The sequence below is a fragment of the Squalius cephalus genome, assembly GCF_949319135.1.
Source record: "Squalius cephalus genome assembly, chromosome: 3".
In the NCBI taxonomy this organism is placed as follows: Eukaryota; Metazoa; Chordata; class Actinopteri; order Cypriniformes; family Leuciscidae; genus Squalius; species Squalius cephalus.
The window spans coordinates 43,816,428-43,834,521 of NC_137124.1; the positions used below are offsets into that span (position 1 = coordinate 43,816,428).

The 18,094-nt window shown below is 37.7% G+C and overlaps 1 long non-coding RNA gene across 2 annotated transcripts; it reads right to left on the reverse strand.

Moving 5' to 3' along the window:
- Positions 1-6,722: 6,722 nt before the first annotated feature.
- Positions 6,723-16,672, reverse strand: LOC307154978. Of its 2 annotated transcripts, none has more exons than XR_013820444.1 (4): positions 16,516-16,672; positions 15,990-16,086; positions 8,742-8,820; positions 6,723-6,961 (listed from the first exon to the last, which is right to left on the reverse strand). It is a non-coding gene; the product is annotated as an uncharacterized lncRNA (long non-coding RNA). The 2 variants fall into 2 exon arrangements; XR_013820445.1 differs by having other exon boundaries at positions 15,985-16,086.
- Between the last annotated feature and the right edge of the window lie 1,422 nt (positions 16,673-18,094).

Genomic DNA, 18,094 nt, shown 5'->3' on the forward strand with positions numbered 1-18,094 from the left:
CCAACTTGTGAAGAGATATCTTTCAGGTAGTCTAATAGCAAATAGCATATACTGGAGCTCTATAGCCATCTAGTGGTTAAAATTATTATTTTTTATTTTAAAACTGCATTTTCAAAAAAATGGGCATAAATGTTACATTAAACCATTTAAAATCATCCATGTTATCCCCATGAATGAAAGTTAGAAATCTGGGTCTTTTATAAAGTGAATTTTACATCAAATGCTGTTTTTTTGTAAAAAGGCTATTTAAATATTTATTTATTTATTTATTTATTTATAGAAATTTAAAAAATATCATAAATTCTCCAAAAACTGCACAAATGTTGAGTAAAAACATTAACAAACAGAACAAAATTACATTTGTAAAAAAAAAAAAACTATTATCTTGTTACAAAATTAAATGTTATTGTCTGGGGTCTCTAGAGACCCCAAAGAACTCGAGTGTAGACATAAAAAAAGACCATCAGAGGGTTAAACAAAGACAAAACTGAAGTCATTGCGTTTGGAAACAAAGATGAAGTTCTCAAGGTGAACGCATACCTTCACTCTAGGGGTCAAACAACTAAAAATCAAGTCAGGAATCTTGGTGTGACACTAGAGTCAGACCTTAGTTTCAGTAGTCATGTCAAAGCAATAACTAAATCAGCATACTATCATCTGAAAAATATTGCAAGAATTAGATGCTTTGTTTCCAGACAAGACTTAGAGAAACTTGTGCATGCTTTCATCACCAGCAGGGTGGATTATTGTAACGGACTCCTCACTGGCCTTCCCAAAAAGACCATAAGACAGTTGCAGCTCATACAGAACGCTGCCGCCAGGATTCTGAGCAGAACCAGAAAATATGAACATATCACACCAGTCCTCAGGTCTTTACACTGGCTCCCAGTTAAATTTAGGATTGATTTTAAAGTATTATTACTGGTATATAAATCATTCAATGGCCTAGGACCTCAATACATTGCAGATATGCTCACTGAATATAAACCCAACAGATCACTCAGATCACTAGGATCATATCAGCTAGAAATACCAAGGGTTCACTCTAAGCATGGCGAGTCCACTTTTAGCTATTATGCCAGCCGCAGCTGGAACCAGCTTCCAGAGGAGATCAGATGTGCTCCTACTGTAGTCACTTTCAAATCCAGACTCAAAACACATCTGTTTAGCTATGCATTTAATGAATGAGCACTGTGCCACTGCTCGTCCGACTATCTGTACTGTACTGTATTTTATTTTTTATTTTTCTAAACTGTTTTAATTATTCTTATTTCTTTTTATTATTTTAATTTCTTCTATGTAAAGCACTTTGAATTGCCATTGTGTATGAAATGTGCTATATAAATAAACTTGCCTTGCCTTGCCTTGCCTAACCTTTGATCCGTGACGGCGGCTGGAAGGAACGTTCAAGAGCCAAAGAGGCATTAAACTGAGGTAAATTTCAGATATAAGAAGCACAGCACAGTACAGAACAGCCGTCAGATTCTTCATTTAGAGCGACAATTACATGAATATCTAAAATCTTTCTTCTTGGTCTTTTTTTCTTTTTCTTTTTCAGATGCCTCATGGGAATTAAACGGCACATATGAAGTGGTTTGTAATACCATGGCTTTCCGACCTGTCCTTGATGTGTTTACAGTTCATTCTATAAAATTATTTTGGTAACACTTTACAATAAGGTTCATTGGTTAACATTAGTTAACTACCTTAGTTAACATGAACTAAGAATGAACTGCACTTCTTCAGCATTTATTAATCTTAGTTAATATTCATTTCAACATTTACGAATACATTAAAATCAAAATTGATTTGTTAGCATTAGTTAATGCGCTGTGAACTAACATGAACAAACAATGAACAGCTGGATTTCTATTAACTAACATTAACAAACATGAATAAATACTGTAACAAATGTTTGGCTCATTGTTAGTTCATGTTAGTTAATACATTAACTAATGAAACTTATTGTAAAGTGTTGCCATTATTTTTTGTATGATTTTTCTTTGCAGCTTTTCACTGCCTCTTTGATCAATGCCACATTTATTTGGGATAAATAATACATTCATGAGACTTATGTCACTACACAACATGAATACCCATTAAAAACATTATTTTATACATTGAGAAAGTTCTGAGATTGTGTCACTGTTTTAAAGGGAAAGTTCACTGAGAAATGAAAATTTGCTCTTAATTTATTCACCCTCAAGCCATCCAAGATATAGGGGCCTTTTCAGTTAAACAGTAAAGAAGATTTTTAGGTGAAACTGTGGTCTTTGGTGATTCATATAATGCAATTCAATGGCTACTGTCACTTTGAGAATAAAAAAACAAACATATTACAGGCAAAACAAGACTGCCGTGACAGGACTGTTTGCAGAGGCTGTGGATTACAGGTAATAATGTTGTAAATAATGTTGTAAATAATGTTCAGTTTCTTTGATAGACCAATTGTTTTGCTTCATACGACCTCAATGAATCGTCAGGAGCCACAGGTATTAATTTTGTTTCGCCTGTAATGTTTTTTTGACTCTCAAACTGACTGTAGCTATTGACTTGCATTATACGAATCATCACGGACCACATTTTCAGCTAAAAATATTCTTTACTTTTCAACTTGTAGTTGCGTAGCTGTCAATGGAGGGAAAGAAATCTCAGATTTCATTAAAAAGATCTCAATTAATTTGTGTTCAGAAGATGAATGAAAATCTTATGGGTTTGGAACGACATGAAAGTGAGTAATTAATGACAGAATTGACATTTTTGTGTGAACTATCCCGTTAACGGCAAGTAGAGACTTAAATGTTTTATATAAACTTTGAGTACTTGTGCAAAAATGATAAAAAGAAAAAGAAAAGATGCACAGTGGCACTGTTTTGCATTGTTTTGTGAATTTGTTTTAATATGCTTGATAAATAAAAAATGGATCAAAAGATAAAGCTCTCGAATATGTCAAATTTATTGTCCAAATAATTTTTCTTTGAATGCATGTTTACTGTGAAAGTAGTGGCTGTGAGTTAGTGCTGACACTAGATTATCAGGTGGTATTTTAGTGTAAAAAAAGTACAGTAATTCAACTTTTTATTGCCTAAGCATTTTGTGTTAAAAACAGAAAAAATATCAGTGGCATAAGACCATAAGATATTAGATCATGTAAATGAGAAGATTCATGAAATTCTAGATATGTATACTACTTAGATAGAGCGAACGAGTGTGTTTGTGTACTGTCAACAAAATGAGCTGGCCCTGATCCGGCATGATTCTGGACCAGATCCAGAACAGAGCTGGACCAGATCTGGCCCACACTTGGGCCAAATCGCCATAAAGGAATCCGGAGCTGGCCCAGTTCTGGTCCAGATGAGGAAAAAAACGGATCCGTGCCGGTATTGGCCCGTTGTGCCAAAAGACACCGTGCCGAGTCCGTTGAGCGGATCTGGCCCAGAACTTACGAAGGGTCTGGGCCAGATGATTTTTGCTATCTGGGGTGCCTGAGCTTACATTGGATTTAGGCTACCTCAGAAGAAGAAGAACGCGATTTGAAGACAAGAAAGATGTAAGGTAAGAAATTCTTACATATTCAGCTAACATGAGTCCAGCGGGCCAGTGGCGGACCACCGGTGGCAAAGTTGGCGGCCCACCGGCGGACGCCGCTGGCGGATCACTGGCGTTTTGCTCATCGTTATTCTAGCGGACCTCCAGCGGCCGCCGCCGCTTTCCCAACGGTGGTCCGCTATCGTGCCGCTGGTTTATAATAAGTGTTTTCTGGCGGACCACGGTCGGTCCACGGTTTATAATAATCAGTTACTCATGCTAACCAAAATTCCCTTACACTATAATGGATAAAAAAAAAAGCTATGTACACCAGTCTCAATAGCAGTTGCAAATTTGTTTTTATTAAATTCATTTTCAGTGAACAGATGAAATGGATACATTTGCATAACATTTATCAGATTATTTTATCCAATGTGACTATTAGTTAAGTACATTGTAGGATAATTTGTACCCTTATAAAAATGAACCATGGTTTTACCACAGCATTTGCAGTAAAACCATAGTTGCTAACAAAATGAACCATGGTTTCACAACAAAAAGGTTTAAAAACATATGGTTATAGTCATGATTACCATAATTTTACTGCAATTATTACAGCAATATTATATTGCTGTAATAATTGCAGTAAAATTATGGTAATCATGACTATAACCATATGTATATTACTAACTTGAACCATGGTTTAAAAAAAAATAAAAATAATAACATGGTTGGTACAGATGTACCATAGTAAAACCATATAGTGCTTTTCACAATACAAATCGTTTCATAGCACCTTTACAAAAAATGCATGTTCAAGGTTATACAATTGCAAAATATCCTTTAATCAGCCAGAGGCGACTGCTACTCACTGGAGAGCATCTTCTGGCAACAAAGTAATGTCCATAAGATAATACAAATCATGAGTTTAAAGTCCTTATTGCTATCCTTCAACATTTTTAAAGGGTAAGTTTGCAGATTTTCAACCCGCTATTCTTACAATGTTGGTAATATGTTAGAACAATGTTTCTCTGAGTTACGTGTACTGAGATATTCCTGTTTATTTGTCAGCAAAACTGTCATGCAAACCTTCCCCGGTTTCACAGAAAAGGCTTAAGATTATCCCAGACTAAAATGCATGTTTGAACTGTCTTAACTGGAAGCAACTTGCACTCACATATCTTAAAATATTTCAGTGCCATTGTTTTGGTTCAAGATGCACACCAGTAATGTTTTTTTTTCCTTCTTTTTTTTTTTCTAAAGTACATTTTAACCCTTAAACAGGCACGAGTAGAAAATGATAAGCAAAAAATAATTTCATGCAATTTTTTATATCATCTGGACTTAAGTAAAACATATCCAAAAGAATTTTTGAAATATTTGATATATTTTGGATTTTATGAGTTGTGACTCCCAGGTCACGTTGCCTGATTAGGGTATAGAAAAAGGACCAAATCTATAACTGTAACTGCCATTGCATGTTTAAAACAATTATATCCTATACTTCTCCTGATCTAATGTTGACAAATTATATATCATTTGAAAGCTTACGAACTCAAGATTCAGCCTGTGAAAACTGTTTTTAAATCGGACCCTGCGTTACCATAAAAATGATACTTTAACCCCTTAACTGTCACCCCCTTTTTGAGAATGGACATTAAAATGCACTATTCAAACTTAAATGGTTGTAATTCAAGAATGCTTTTGGGTATAGACCTAAGTTTGGTCTTGTTTTAAAGAAAACACTGTGCAGATTATTGCTGAAGTGAAAGCACTTAAAAAAATGAAGGTATGAAAAAGTTATGGAAGTTTAAATTTACAGTAAATCAAATATACTGTACTTAATATTCTTTTATATAAAATATCTATTTTACGAAATATGTTTTACTCTAAAATTAATATAAAATCAAAGCCATATATCTAACCATGTTTTGTTCCAAATTTGAAGTTGATATCACAAAACTTGAAGTTCCCATGAGATTTTGTTTAGGCGTAATACCAGAAATAGCCACCGGGTGACATACATTCCATTGGATTGAATTGTATGCATTCTGCTGTAACAAATTAATACATTTCTGTCCAAATATCACTTCTGTCACAAAATATCAAACCTTGAGACTCAGACCTTTCTGACAATATTTTGTCAAGATTAGAAAAGGTTTTGATCATAAATTATGAAACATGATTACGCCCAAAAGGGGTGGAGCCAGAGAAAATAATTTAGACTACCGTTTCTATGGTAACGCAACGTCCAATTTCAAAGCGGTTTTCACAGGATGAATTGTGAGTTTGTAAGCTTTCAAATGATACCTAATTTATGATAACTACTGAAATATGTGATGTAATAAAAAAGGTGATAAAAAGATAATATTATATTTTAGATAATATATATATATATATATATATATATATATATATATATATATGTTATGCTTTTTAGAGGATAATATTATTTTATAATTTTTTATTGACAAATACTAGATTATATGTTTTATTATGAACTTTTAGCATGAAAACCAAAGTTTCAATTATTAAAAGTGTGTGCATCGACTTTTTGTGACAAACGCCAGAACTCCTGTTATGATGTAGATTTTTTGAGGTGCACTCTTGTCATAAATTCATCTATTACTGTTCCTACATAGTTCGTAACAAAAAACAGAGCTAGAATATCTATTTAGGAGTCTTAGACCATTCCAATGATATATAGTTTGTCATGATTAGATTAGGTTTTAATTGTAATATAGTGAATTAAAAACTCAAAATACACAGATAGTCAAAATTAGAGTTAATCCCTTTTTTATACCCTAAAAAGGCAACGTGACTCAGGAGTCACATATATTTCAAAACGTGCTAAATAACAACATGAACAACATATAAATTAATTTTCTTCTTCAGCACCTTAAGACAATGTTCACAATTAATGTTAGCAGTATTATTATTATTTTTCCAGAAGAAAAGTAAGTTTAATATATATTTACTTTCCTCAAAATCTGAATGTCCTGCACCACCGGCAGCCTTGTTGGATTTAGGTCAGGCTGACTAATTTATCACAAAAAACTTGAAGCAAATCATGTGACCAGCATACTCAAGACAGACCAGGCTGTGATAGATAAAAGGATTTGATGAAAAAATCGTTCTTAGGCCCCAAAAAAGACAATAAAAACTATGTGACTCGTGAGTCACGTTGCCTGTTTTAGGGTTAAAAAGCTACTTAAATATCCTAATTTCACTAAGGCCTAATCCTGGCTTAATCTAAGCCCTGTGTGTGAAACCGGGCCAATTCAATATAAGGATAATATCTGGCAGTTTTGTGTCCATCTATAGTTGCCATCATCTGAAGTCTTTATGAGTGTTGGTGTCATTAGAAGTCTTCACAAGTGAGGCTGGATCCACACTGGAGCTGCTGTAATCTCTAGTGAACTTGCTGAGCATCCTGAGATAGAAACAGGGAAGCAACAGGAGCAAGATTAGCATAGCTGCTGTACATATTATTTCAGGCAAAAGATGATCATGTGCACTTTTTACTATTTCATCACATTAAAGGCCATTGCACACTGAGTCCGAAATTTGCATCCGAAATTTTCGCACGTAAAAAAAAAAATTCGACCTCACGTTATGTCAATCACGTTTGCACACTGTCTACGAAACTTTCGTCCGTAATAAAAAAATTCGGATCGGGTTCGATTTTCTGCGTTTTTCGCATCCACAGCCAGTATTTTGAGAGGTTTTTTTGACAATTCAGAGCCAGCTCCCCTTTCAATCAGATCGAAATTTCGGAAAATATAACCTGTATACTGTTCTGTCTGCCCAGCGCTTCCGCCAGCCGTGTGTGTGTGTGTGTGTGTGTGTCCATACCACAGACTGTAAAAAGGGTCCATACCTAGACATACTGCCAGTCTCTGCTCAGGATCGATTGGTTCACGGAAATTGGTGGTCTTCTTTTTAATATGTGGCTCCAGTATCGCTAGCAAAGCATCAAACTGTTCCACTGACATTCTGATGTATTTTGAATCGCTCGGGATAATTTCGCAAATCCTGAGATTGCGCCGAGAGGAAGGAGAGTTTCACCTCCTTATCAAACCGTTTTTTTCCGTTTTTTATGCGGAAAAAAAACGCAAAAAATACCAAATGGATTCGTCAAGCAGTGAGGATGATTTTGTTGCCCTCTTTCTTCTTAACGAATCCATTTGATATTTTTTGCGTTTTTTTCCGCAAAGGTTTAATAAATACGCATCGGACTCAGTGTGCAAGGTTTCTGTGCGTGACGAATTTTAAGGCTGACGAACACGAAAAAACGCATACGAAAATTTCTGACTCAGTGTGCAATGGCCTTAACTGTAGTGCAAGATTATGAGATGTGTAAATTGAATGCTTGGCTCCAGAGATGTGTCTTTAATCTAGATTTAAATTAGGATCATGTTTCTGGGCCCCAAACATTATCAGGAAGGTTATTCTAGAGTTATTCCCTTACATTCAATTGAATTAATAGGAAATCATCTGATTTTAATGAGAAAACATGACCTAACAAGTCAGCATTTTTATATTTGAATACTATACATTCTCACAATGCAAACGTCCTAAACATTTCTGAGTATTATCAATGTTGAAAACAATTGTGCTGCTTAATATTTCTGTGAAAACCAGTGTAACAGTTTAATCCATTTTCTTTTTTCTCTTTCCAGGATTAATTGTTAAATAGACCGAACATATATAAATGGTAGTTTACACTACTAAACTCAAAAGTTTGGGTTCAATAGAATTTTTTTTTTAATTTTTTTTTTAAGAAATTCATATTTTATTCAGCAAGGATGCATTTAATTGAGAGTAAAGATTTCTGTTTCAAATAAATGCTTTTTTTTTTCTTTCTATTCATCAAATAATCCTGAAAATGAAAAATATGAAGCAGCACAACTGATTTCAACACTGATAATAATCATTAATGTTTCATCAAATCATCATATTAGAATGAATTCTGAAGGATAATGTGATGCTTCTCCATAGAAAACAGTTATTTAAATGTTTTAATATTATTTCACAATATTATTGTTTTTACTGTATTTTTAATTAAATAAATGCAGTCTTGGTGAGCATAAGATACTTCTTACAAAACAAACATATATTTTTACCAACAACATTAGAGTATGTTTGAAGTTTTAGTTTAGTTCCTTTATTGTCCACAAGTGTACATTTTTCTTTGGCTTGGTTTTACTTACTAGTCATCTGTTTGATAGCGCCTTAGAGATGATGATCAGCTCAACTCTGCTACGGTTCAGGACATCAGCATGGAAGGATCTAGGAACACAACAAACCATTTGTCACAGAGCCTACAATATTATTATACAATGACAGGTTTTATTAAAAGGAAAGAAGCTACAGCAGAGGTGAAATGCAGAAAAGAGAAAGAATATACAGAAAATGATTTCTTAATTAGTGTAGAGGCCAAAGTACAATTCATAGTAATGTGAATAAGAGTTAATGTTAAAAAGGTAAATAATTTCATTTAGAAGTTCATGTAATGGTTAAAATGTTAAATAATACTTAAAAGGTTAAAAGCATACTAGAATTCATGTTCTTAATGGTAAAATAGTGTACTGCCTCTTTAAGAACCGGCCAAACTCCGGCTACATTACGTTGATTCTCATTATGTGATTCAGATGTTGAGAGCTGTGGAAGCGAACGGTTTTCTTACGTGCTAACTGCTAACTTCTAGCTACTTCTATTAAGAATATTTTATTTCATTAGCAACTAAAATAAGTGTATTAGTCAGCTTACATTCTTTTTTGTAAATCGGAAAAACTAGCCGACTTTCGGCTACTAGCCTTATCATGCGCTGTGCTCATGGCTGGTGAGTGCTAAGTGGATTGCTTACGGTCTCAACGAGTTCGTCGTTGCTGCTGCATGACTGTTGCAAGTAGAACCTGTAAAAAAAAACGTCTCTTCATGAGAGCCTTTGAGCACCGCATAGAAAGTAAGACTGAAAACAGCAAAGATCGGCTTTACTATCTAGAACAGCACACATATGGACAGCCTAATGACTTAGTGCGCAGCTGTTTTCATATGGATCCAGATCAGGGCTACCCTGAAGCCAAGAGACTTCTAAAGGAACGTGGCATATCTAGACAAGGCTTTAAACTGGCCTGCCATTAAAGCAGATGACACCAAGGCACTTGAAGCATATGCCCTCTTTTTGACAAACTGCAATAATGCAATGTCAGATCTGCAGCACTTAGAAGAGATGGAAAATGCTGCTAACATGCGCACGATCATCTCAAAGCTCCCCCACAGGCTGAGAGAGAGATTCAGGAGTGTCGCCATAGACATTCAGAAAAAGCAAGATCGGCAGACAAAGTTCAAAGACGTAGTGTCATTTGTCAACACACAGGCTGAAATGGCAGCACACCCTGTGTTTGGTGAAATCTCAGGACAAACAAAGCGTCAGACTGAAAGGTCAAGTGGAAAGAAAAATATCACAACACTAGCCACTGAAGTAAAAGAACAAAAAGCTGAGAAAGATGGTGGTGCCGGAAGCAAGAAAGCTCAGGAGAAGGGAACAAACATGGACAAAGCCTTCATGAAACCTTGTATCTTCTGTCTGGGAGATCATACCATGGAACAGTGCAAGAAACTCCAAAGAAAGTTGCACAAAGAAAAGCTTGAATTCCTTAAGAGCAAAGGACTTGGTTTCAGTTGTCTTATAGGAGGACACATGAGTAATGCCTGTGAAGAAAAGAAGAGCTGTCAGATATGTTCAGCGACACACCCTACGCTCTTACACATAAAGCAGAAATTTAAAGACTTACCAAAGGAAGAGGCTTCACAGGAGAAGCAAAAAGAGGAGTCTCCAAAGAAAGAGCAAACCGTTGTCAGTGGATTCGTGGATGCAGGGGAAGCATGCTCTCAGACTGGGGTCGGGGGTACAGGTAGTGTCCTCGCCATCGTTCCTGTGAGAGTAAAGGCAAAGAAAGGCAACAAGGTGTTGACTTGTTATGCATTCATGGATCCAGGGAGTAACGCCTCCTTCTGCACTAACAAGCTGGCGAACGACCTTCACCTGCAAGGAAAAAATGTGAACATCCTACTCACTACTATGGGAGACCAAAAGACAGTCTCATGCAAAGCTGCATCAGACCTAGAAGTGAGTAGCCTAGAAGGTGATGACTTTATCGAGCTTACAGGTGTTTTGTAATGCATTGAGAAGGTGTGCCGAGGACAACAAGAACATGTTTGGTGCAGCAGTAGTGGATACAGTCTTAAATCATTTTTATCTAGATGATTGTTTGAGATCAGTTGCCACTGAACAAGAAGCAGTCAGACTACTCCAAGACTTGAAGGCCATCTGTCAAACAGGAGGTTTTAGACTGACAAAATGGATGACGAACAATCGAAATGTGTTGTTAAAAATTTGAGGACCGGGCAACAGAAGTCAAAGATCTCGATCTTGACCAGGATTCACTCGCCATCAAGAGAGCTTTGGGAGTACAGTGGTGTATCCGGTCAAATCAGTTCAAGTTCCACGTGCACATAGAGCAGAAGCCTCTCACCAGGAGAGGAATCCTGTCTACGATGAGTTCAGTCTACGACCCACTGGGAATGTTGTCGCCAGTCATACTGCCTGCTAGAAACATCCTGCAAGAATTGTGTAGACTAAGAACAGGCTGGGATGACAATGTGCCAGAACATTTCGCACAACAATGGACAGAGTGGACTGAAGAACTTCAACAGCTCACTGACTTTAAGGTGGATCGGTGCTTTAAACCACCCGAGTTTGGGAAAACAGTGCAAGCTCGGCTGCATCACTTTTGTGACGTGTGCGAAACAGGCTATGGTACTGTTACTTACTTAGTCCAGAAGAACAGTAGCAACCAAATATGCTGCTCATTTGTCTTGGGAAAGTCAAGGGTTGCCCCTCTCAAACCACCAACTATCCCGCGGATGGAGCTGACGGCGGCTGCCTTAGCTGTGAAGGTGGATGTCATGCTGAAGAAAGAACTACAGTTGCCACTGTCAGATTCCAGGTTTTGGACGGACAGTACTGCCGTACTCAAGTACTTAGCAAATGAGAACATCAGATTTAAGACATTTGTGGTGAACAGGATTGCCATAATTTTGCAAGCATTAAAAGTGCAGCAATGGAGCTACATCAACACTCAGTTGAATCCTGCTGATTGCGCCTCCAGGGGACAAAAGGTGAGTGTCTTCATGAAGAACGAAGTTTGGATTGCAGGGCCTGTCTTCCTCAGTAAACCTGAAAGGGAATGGCCAGACAAACATGATCACCTAGAAGAGCTCACAGCTGAAGATCCTGAGGTCAAGAAAGGCATACTTGTCAATGCTACAACAGCAGAAGAAAGCACTGATGCAATGCAACAACTAATTCAATACTATTCTTCATGGATACACCTCAAGAAGGCTGTGAAGGCTCACACAACTCAAGGGAACCCTGGTAAACCTGTCAAGAAAGAGAAAGGAGATGAATGGATTGTACAGTGATCAACAACGGGTGAACAGGGAGATGTTGAGCTACAAAAAGAGTCTCAAACAGACTTACCTGACCGTGGACAATCTGCGACAAGCTGAGACGGATATGATCAGCCATTGTCAGCAAAGTAGGTTTCAGGAAGAGATATCTGCTCTTCGGAGAAAGGACTCCATCAAGAAGAGTAGTCGAATCTTCAGACTGAATCCACAACTTGAAGAGGGAATCCTTCGTGTTGGAGGGAGGCTCAATCGAGCATCCATGCCAGCCAAAGCCAAGCACCCGATGATCCTGCCTAAGAACCATCGTGTGGCTGATCTGATTCTCCAGGATTCGCATGAGCGGCTGGGACTAGGGATGGGTACCGAAACCCGGTATTAAACGGGCACCGGTGCTGAATTTTGAAAGACCGCTGGATCGATAAGCTCGGACGTTATCGGTTCTGCTGTCGGTACTGGAGAAATGAAGAAAGTAGGCTACACGTGCTATATATTATTGCTATTAAGAAATTATTATCTTGCAAATTTAATCTCGCCAGCCACTTCTATATATAATAATATTGAACCCTTTGTCTGTGATGCATTTTTGCTAAAGAGAGAGAGTGTGTGAGAGAGAGAGCGATCTTTCACGCGGAGCCACGGCGCGCACATCACAACAGCCCTGCTTAATGAGTGACGATGAGGACAGAACTAAACATTCAAATGGTTACACTTTAGATCTTTGATATCAAACTAATTTTATTTTAGATTTTGTCTTCCAATGATTATAAAAAAAGAAGATACTTGAGGTATAACCATTAAAAACTAAAGCCGCATTCTCTCCAACGCAACTTCCTTCCCTTCACAGCGGTGCGCTGTCATTTCTCCCTAAAACCCAAACGTAACGTCAGAATCTGCACGATCGGTGATTGTTGTAAAATGTAGTCTATACTGTTGCTAAACTGTGAGATGCGTTTGATAATAAAAGGCTATTAAAAGTACCAAAATTGACGCAATGGACGCTGTTCCAAATGCGGCGCGCGCTCCGAAACACCGCAACGAGACAAGCAACGTATATTTTGGGCTTCGTGTGCGCATCTAAACGATCAAATATACACACAAATATGTAAAAATGGCTTGGAGATTCACTTAAACAGTTTATTCACTTAAATACAGTTTATGTCTTAAATGGGCGTAAATGGTTGGGAGAAAATATGATGCGTATGAATAGATCTGCATTTGGTCTTAAAGAGGCAGCAGTCTAATAAACCTGCTGACGATTGCTCCATTCATGTCAATCAAACAACAAAAGGAAAAGAGAAAATCAGTCACAGCTCTTGGATGAATAATTTTGGCTTTTATAAGCTTTAATCTATCTATGATAAACTATGCAGTGTTATTTTACATCTGACTTTATTAGATGTCTTTTTAGCCCATATTACTCCTGAACAGTAATGCTGACATTACTGAAATTAAAGCACTGGGTATATAATTTGTATATTTGTTTTATTGTATACTTTTTTTTGTTTGACCATGTGTTTGTACTGTGTTTTTGGTGTCCTATGTCTTCTGAATATAAAACACAAAAGCCTGCACCCTTCTGCATAACATACATGTTTTATTTGTTCAGTTAAAGCATTGCTTTTTCTTTTGCTATAGATATTTATTTAACATTTCAAAATATAAAGCAATATTAATTATGTTCTAAATTATTTTTTTCCCTTTTTTTTAATATAACAAAAAGAACCGATAAGAATACCGTTAAAGTACCGGATCGATAAGGAGTATCGTAAGAGTAGTAATACCGTTAAAACCTTAACGATACCCATCCCTAGCTGGGACACAGTGGACGTAATCATGTCTTGTCTCATGTACGTCAAAAGTACTGGATTATCGATGCTCCCTCGTCAATCAGAAGAATGCTGTCACGGTGTACTAGCTGTCGAAGACAACATGGTGCATCAGGCACACAAATGATGGCGGACTTACCAAGAAACAGAGTTGTACCAGACGAGCCACCCTTCACCAGAACTGGAGTGGATCTATTTGGGCCATTCAACATTAAACGTGGAAGATCATCTGTAAAAAGATATGGGGTGATATTTACTTGCCTTGCTTGTCGTGCGGTCCACATAGAAATGGCAACATCATTGGAAACAGACTCCTTTATTCAAGCTCTGCGTCGCTTCATTGCGAGAAGAGGTCAGGTGAAGGAGATGAGATCTGATAATGGGACCAACTTTGTTGGAGCTGATCATGAGCTCAGAAAGGCAATAAAGGAGTGGAATACTTCACAAATCGAGAACAGCTTGCTCCAACGTGACATCAGACGGTTATTCAATCCACCATCCGGATCCCACCATGGAGGGGTGTGGGAGAGAATCATCCGGTCCATCAGGAAAATCATGGGTGCTACACTGAGAGAACAAAACTTGGATGAGGAAGGTCTTCAGACGTTCTTCTGTGAATGTGAAGCCATTCTGAATAGTAGGCCTATTACCATGCCTTCCAATGATATTAATGATCTGGAAGCTCTTACCCCACAGCACTTACTCCTGCTCAAGACTAACCCCAACTTACCACCAGGACTCTTCCATAAGGATGATATTAATGCGCGTAAAAGATTAAGGGAAATCCAGTATAGACTTTATGTAGCCCTGCTCCTTTACTGCTGCTTCTTTACTGCTGTAGATGAGAGAATCAAAGTGTGTGTGAGTTGTGCTCATGTTTCATTGATTACGGCCAAGCATGCGCCCTTAAAATAGCATATGAATAACATGCGCAACGCGCCACTGACTTTAAACAATTTTTTTTCGGTCAGTGGCGGAATTGTTTTCTAAACCTGCAAAATAGCATGAGGGAACGTTTGCGCCGGAACACGCCTCCTCTTTGCGCTGAACCGCCCCGGGGAGCGCAAGTTCATTCCCTAATTTACCAACGTGCGTCTGTGGAGGGAAAAGATGAAATGAGGGAATGAGGGAAATGAAACATGCGTCGGTGTACAAAGTCAATTGCGCTGGGTGCAAGATAGGGCCCATTGTGTTGTGTTCAAAACCCTATAACACTTGGAGTGTTCCCGGTCCAAAATGACCGGCCTACAAAAAATAGCTTATAAATCACTTGTTATGCTATATTATCACCAAATTTTGGATTCAATCTTTTGTCAACTTGTTCTCTTGCAGTTAGGACTGGTTTTATATTTCTATTTGCATCTGATTAATGGTAGGCCTCATTTATCTGAGAGTAGGCATTTATGAATAATTTTGGAAATATTAAGTAAAATATGAACATGTGCATTATGTTCATGTACACATATGTGCATGTGTGCTTGCAAACATCGAGCCCTTGGACCTGTGCATGTGTCGATACATGCATACACACACTACCCAAATGCATACAGACACTACCCAAACACACACACACATTAAAACACACAAACTATTTTGAGTATTACACACATTCTTTTTCACAGAGAGAAACTTGATCCTACCCTGACCTGCATCTAATATTAATTCATCCGTCTGACATTCATAGACACACAAAACAAATCAAACTTCCTTGTGAAACATTAAAGTAGAATAGTTTGATATAACAGTGCAAATGTTTTCATATTTTATTTAATATTTCCAAAATTATTCATAAATGCCTTCTCTCAGATAAATGAGGCCTACGATTAATCAGATGCAAATAGAAATATAAAACCAGTCCTAATTGCAAAAAAGAGCAAGTTGACAAAAGATTGAATCCAAAATTGGGTGATAATATAGCATAACAAGTGATTTATAAGCTATTTTTGTAGGCCAGTCATTTTTGACCAGGAACACCACAAGTGTAGTAACAAAGAACAAAAATTGTCAAATATTTGAGAAGCAGTTATACCCTTTGTGAACAAAAAGTCACTAAGTTTCAGTCCAATGTGATAACATTAACTAGTATTTTTGGGAAAAATAACATCTTATCCAAATATGAAAATGGATGAAGTTATTTAAAGAGCTTCCTCACTTCACCTGTGTCTCCCACTTCTCTGGCAGCAGCTTTCTTCAGAAATGTTGAAGTCGTGGAGCTTCCCTCTGTTGTAACGTTAGAGGGATTATTTTGTTGCTGCTGAAATCACAGAACAATTTTTATCAATATTTGTTAACCATTGAGCTAGTTTCAGCTAACTGTTAATTTTAGCACTCCATGTAACTTAACTTAAGTGACGTCACCGATTAACAGTACGTTTATTTTAAATAAATTAGCTCACTTCCAAGCAAAATCTTTACAAAACTATCAAAACCTCTCATCTACACATAAGATGTGATTAAAGGCCCAAACTTTCATAAACAAAAGCAAGCTATAAAGTTAGCCTAAGTTAACCTTAACGTTAACTTTACCTCTTCTGAAAACGGTTGAGATGCTAACGGACTTTTTCGAAGACACTAAACCATTTCTATAAAGTAAATATTCAACAGAAGCGTGTCAATTATAAATAAGAGCAGTGTCAAGAACAGTTGTGTGTATTATTTGTGTGATTTTAGAGGCTAAACTCACCTGAAAGCAGTGAAAACAACAGCGAGAGACGGAGTTTTGCTGACAGTTGAGGTAGTGCGGTGCCGCGCCGTTTCCATGGCAACTCATCTCCGCTCCAGTGTTTGAAGGCGACTCGAGTGTTCACGCACGCGCACGCACATTAAAACGCGTCAAAGTCACACAGAACTGTGCAACCGCACAGGGCCTCGCGCCAATAAGAGCCTAAGTCCCTCCCCTTCCGGTCGACCACCATGGGACCTTATTTCGGAAAAACATTGTATGGTAGTCAATGGCGAGAGACAACAAATATTTTGATCTCGTTTGAATTGTGCCCTGATTTACACATATGATGTTTGTCAATTTAAAAGATACATTTTAAAGTCAAGAAAGTCGCAGCTTGATATAAAACTGCTGAGGTATAAGACTGTGAAAACACGTAATTACAAAGACTACAAACCCAGAAGGCGCACACGCGACGTCATACCTTTTCTCTCAATGAATGAAGCTAACTTTACTGAAGCTAACGTCAGTCATTGTTTCTATAGTCTTACATTATAATGGTAACGTTACGCCGTCATGCCTGAGTGTTTTGAGCCAGAATACACACATACGAGCAACGGATCTTGTGACGCACATAGTGCGAGACGAGAGATGTAGTTCATTGAGCAATTTTCACATAAAACTAAACGTTACTCTTCTGTTTTATGACAAACTGCGACTTTCTTTACTTTCATAATTACCTTTTAAATTGGCAAACATCATATGTGTAGTTCAGGGCACAGTTCAGACGGAATAAAAAGATAAGTTATCTCTCGCCATTGACTTCCATACATATTTTTTTCCGAAATAAGGTCCCATGAGCCGGAAGCGGAGGGGCGGGACTTAGGCTCTCGCAATCCCGGGGGCCTCGCAATCCTGCTGTTTTTTTTTTTTTTTTCACCACTTTTTAAAACATCTCGCGTCACGAATGCAGGGTTGCCAACTTTCGAGTTGTTAAATGGAAAAATATTAAATGTTTTCCACTTACATTTTGCCAGGCATTCGTTCACTTCTTTAATCATTCTGACATTGAAGAGCTAGACCGCTGAACTTTTAGTCATCCTAACACCAAACAGAGCGGTGCGTAATGGAGCGCATCAGAGCAGCATCACGAATATCAGATACATTGCAGTGAATCTCTTATTTGCATCTTAAGTTTATAGGCAATAATAATGACAGGTTTGCGAAAGTGTAGAACTCGGTGAGCTCGCGCAAAACACATCTTCAGGACAGCGACTCATTTAAACGCCTCTGATTGGCCAATGCGTTCAACAGACATGTCAGTGATTGGCTACAATGCTCAACGCTGCCGTATGCCGTGTGTGCGCTACGGTTAGTCTCTGTCTTGCATGCGTGCTCGCTCTAGATTCCGGGAGATTTTAACTAATTTGCGCCATAAATAGTGGTCCATCCAGTAGTTAAGAAATAATGGAAATAATGGAAATATATTGCAGTAAACGAGCCTGTTACCTTACACGCTCGCCTGCAAAACATGACGACGCTCCGGCTACTCGCCCCGCTTCCCGCGCAAACTGCGCCCAGGGATGTCAGAGCGGACGGT